Source organism: Heterodontus francisci, unplaced genomic scaffold, assembly GCF_036365525.1.
Source record: "Heterodontus francisci isolate sHetFra1 unplaced genomic scaffold, sHetFra1.hap1 HAP1_SCAFFOLD_61, whole genome shotgun sequence".
Lineage (NCBI taxonomy): Eukaryota > Metazoa > Chordata > Chondrichthyes > Heterodontiformes > Heterodontidae > Heterodontus > Heterodontus francisci.
The window spans coordinates 8,161,566-8,165,955 of NW_027141441.1; the positions used below are offsets into that span (position 1 = coordinate 8,161,566).

The 4,390-nt window shown below is 47.6% G+C and overlaps 1 non-coding gene across 1 annotated transcript; it reads left to right on the forward strand.

Moving 5' to 3' along the window:
* The first annotated feature begins 208 nt into the window (after positions 1–208).
* On the forward strand, positions 209–297 carry trnar-ucg (transfer RNA arginine (anticodon UCG)). Its single transcript is given in 2 exon segments — positions 209–245; positions 262–297. It is a non-coding gene; the product is annotated as a tRNA-Arg (tRNA).
* Positions 298–4,390: the final 4,093 nt, after the last annotated feature.

The following is a 4,390-nucleotide window of genomic DNA, read 5'->3' on the forward strand; positions in this document are numbered from 1 at the left end:
TAAAAGCAAAATTGTGTTTCAAAAGTTTATTTAAACCGCTACGGGAAAATAGATTTTTATGTACTTTTCCAGTCGATCACTTCTTTTCCATAGTGAAATTGGCGGCTTTCACAAATTCAAATATTGTGCCAGGTTGACAGGTTCAACCAATGATTTTTTGTATTTTGTGCTTCGAGGTTCTCTGATTGAATCATGCATGTGTGTTAATGGCTGTGTGGCCTAATGGATAAGGCATCTGACTTCGGTATATTCCATGATGTTATCAGAAGATTGCAGGTTCGAATCCTGCCACGATCATTTTGACCCAAAGGGATTATGCAGGGCTTTGGGGATCGAGTCGGGGACTGAACAGATTGGAAGCCCGACATAGACTTCATGGGGCGAATGGCCTCCTCATGTGTTGTCACTGACTTTTTGAGAAGAGGGTGACCAATCAGAGGTGGGCTGGGGTTCCAGCGGGCTCAAACTGCAGGAATTCCAGGTCTCTGAATGACTGAGCTGAAACTGATCAGTTTCACTGCAGGAAACACCGTCTCGGGGGAAATAACATCACAAATAATTCCATTTGACTAATTATTCAATTATAAAACAATGGGCAGATGTGAAGGTGTGATGTTACTTTTCACTGTGAGGGGAGAATCCGCCATCTGGATAAATCAGCAACTTTACAACATCGTCTGTACGTTTGGAAAAGAAACGATGAAAACTCTCCCCATAACCCTGGTGCGGTGGAAAGGCTCAATTCAGAGATTGGAAGATAACGAGAGCACAACATAAATCATTAACTGATATTTCCGGCATAAAACACACCCCAGCTCCCGTTCCCATGTCACTGCTGTCCCTATGAGGCGGTGGGTGACTCTGAAAAGAGACTTTGTTTTGTGTTTCTGCAGGAAAACCACAAAGATCCTCCCAGGCAGTGAAACTCATCTTCCCAGAATCTCCATACCAGATTGAAACAGAAAACACAAAGACAGTGAGAAAGTTCCAGAGAGTTACTGAGCATTAAAACCAATGAAATAAACCAATTCTAGAGAGATGTTGGTGCAGCTTTTTCAGAGAGATTGTGGGTGGCTCTTAAAAGAGCCGTTGTGTTTTGAGTGTTTTCACTACATGGTGGAGTTTTACTTGGAGTTGATGTACTTGGTCACTCACTTTGTCCCTTCTCACATTCCGAGCGCTTTATTGGGTGGAAATATTTATTCAGGCAGTTTCAACAGCTCAGAGCCGACATTGAGTCAGAAACCAGAAATGGGAGTACGGGACACAGACAAGGAATTGAGGCTGAACCTTTATAAATCTCACTGGTTATAGGCCTCAGCTAGAGCATTGTTTCTAATTCCATGTTTCATACTTTAGCAGGAATGGCAAGGCCTTAGAGAGGGTGCAGAGGAGATTTACGAGAATGCATCAGAGATGCAGGAATTCAGCTAATGTGGAAAGAATAGGGGTCTGGGGTGTGTGAAGCTGGGGTCCTTGTTCTTAGAGCAGAGGTGTTAATGGGGCAGTTAATAGTTGTGTTCAACATTGTGAAGAGTTTTTATAAGAATAAAGAAGTTTGACTGCAATTAGACAGAGCCTTGGTGAGATCACACCTGGAGCACTGTGTACAGTTTTGGTTCCCCTTACCTAAGGAAGGATATACTTGCCTTAAAGGAAGTGTATCAAAGTGTCACTCGATTGCTTCCTGGGATGAGGGGATTGTCCTATGAGAAGAGATTGAGTCGTCGAGGCCGATATTCCTCAGAATCAACGGGTGGGAATCGGAAAGTTTGCCGATCCAATCTGGAGTCAGACAGGGCTGCCCTCTCTCCCCTGTCTTGTTTGTTTGCTGTATTGAACCCTTTGCTGAGTCTATTAGGATGGATGCGAGCATAAGAGGGGTAACAATCCCAGGCAGCAGTGGCACTCAGGTTAAAACCTCCCTGTACATGGATGACGTCGCCGTCTTCTGTTCGGATCCGCTGTCCGTGCGCAGACTGATGAGCGTCTGCAACCAGTTCGAACTGGCCTCGGGAGCCAAAGTTAACCACGGCAAGAGCGAGGCCATGTTCTTTGGGAACTGGGCTGACCGATCCTTTGTCCCCTTCACCGTGAGGTCAGATTACCTGAAGGTGCTGGGGATATGGTACGGAAGGGCCGGGGCGTGCACCAAAACATGGGAGGAGCGAGTAGCCAAGGTACGACAAAAGTTGGGCATGTGGGGGCAACGATCTCTCTCCATTGTGGGTGAGAACCTGGTCATCAGGTGCGAGGCGCTCACGTTGTTGCTCTACGTGGCGCAGGTCTGGCCCATACCCCACTCCTGCGCTGTGGCAGTCACCTGAGCCATTTTCTGCTTCATCTGGGGACCTAAAATGGACCGGGTCCGGAGGGACACGATGTTCAAATCTCTGGACAAGGGCAGGAAAAATGTACCCAACGTGGCCCTCATCCTGATGACCACCTTCGTGTGCGGCTGCATCAAGCTGTGTGTAGACCTCCAGTACACAAACTCCAAGTGTCACTACGTGCTGAGGTTCTATCTGTCCCCGGTGTTGCGAAGAATGGGCCTGGTCACATTGCCGCGGAACACTCCATGCAGTTGGGCCGTGCCGTACCACCTATCCTTCGTGGAGCAGTTTCTGCGGGAAAACACATTTGACCACCGGTCCATCAGGCAGTGGTCTGCACGGAATGTCCTCAAGGCCCTACAGGAAAAGGAGACGGTGGATCGTGTTGGATGGGTCCCCGAGCAGACCGTCAAAGTCATTTGGCGAATGCCTCATCACCAGAACTTTCAAACAAGCACCAAGACGTAGCTTGGCTGGTGGTGAGAAGGGCCCTCCCCGTCGGATCCTTCATGCACACCCGAAGTCTCGCCCCCTCCGCACAGTGCCCCCGCGTTGGCTGTGGTGGGGAAGAGACGGTCGCCCACCTCCTCCTGGAATGTGCCTTTGCAAAGCAGGTGTGGAAAGAGATGCAGTGGTTTTTGTCAAGGTTCATCCCAAGCAGCTCTGTAACACAGGGGTCTGTGCTCTACGGGCTGTTCCCAGGGACGCACACCGAGACAAACATCAACTGCTGCTGGAGGACTATCAATTCGCTGAAAGACGCCCTTTGGTCTGCCCGAAACTTGCTGGTCTTCCAGCGCAAAGAGTTGTCCACGACCGAATGCTGCAGACTGGCACATTCCAAGGTCCAGGACTACGTGCTGAGGGACGCACTAAAGCTTGGGGCAGCCACAGCAAAGGCTCAATGGGGAAAGACCACAGTGTAAGGTCCGCCCACCAAGCTGGACCGATGGGCTGGATCCATGGGAAACCCCTTGAACTGTATCGTTAATATTCTCAATTGCTGCAAATGTAAAACTGTAATTGGCATGACAATTGTGAAACGGAAGGGTTGGGAAGAAACTCATGACAGTATTGAAGGAAACTGATCTCCCTTGCAATGTTTGTATTTTTTGGTGCTGTTTGAAACTGTTTGGCAATGTAATTTTTGCAGATTTTTATGAATAAAGTATATTGTGGAAAAAAAAAATATTCCTCAGAATTTAGAAGAGTGAGAGGTAATCTTACTGGCACCTAAAAATCTTAAGGGATTTAACAGGGTAAATGCTGGGAGGATGTTTCTTCTGGCTGGGGATCTAGAACTAGGGATCACAGTCTCAGTACAAATGGCTCAATCATTTAGGACTGAGAAGAGGAGAATTTATTTTCACTCAAAGCATTGTGAATCTTTGGAATTCTCTAAGCACAGTGGTTAGCACCGCAGCCTCACAGCTCCAGTGACCTCGGTTCCGTTCAGGGTATTGCCTGTGCGGAGTTTGCAAGTTCTCTCTGTGACCGCGTGGGTTTCCGTCGGGTGCTCCAGTTTCCTCCCACAGCCAAAGACTTGCAGGTTCATAGGTAAATTGGCCATTGTAAATTGCCCCTAGTGTAGATAGCTGGTAGGAGAATGGTGGGAATGTGGCAGGGAATATGGGATGAATGTAGGATTAGTATAAATGGGTGGTTGTTGGTCGGCACAGACTCGGTGGGCCGAAGGGCCTGTTTCACTGCTGTATCTCTCTGTGACTGTAGAGCTGTGGATGCTCAATCATTGGGTATATCCAAGAGAGAGATCGATAGGTTTTTGGATACTAAGGGAATCAAGGGATCTGTGCTAGTGTGGTCAGATGGAGTTGATGTAGGAGATCAGCTGTGATCTTATTGAATGGCAGAGCTATTTCGATGGGCCGAATGGCCTACTCCTATTTTTTTATGTAAAGTTCCATTCCTCTCAGGGAATATTTTATTTTCAAAAAGAGAAATACTGCACACACTGGAAATCTGAATAATAACAGAAGATTCTGGAAACACTCAGCAGTTCCAGCAGTATCTGTGGAGAGAGGAAGGGAGGAGCAATG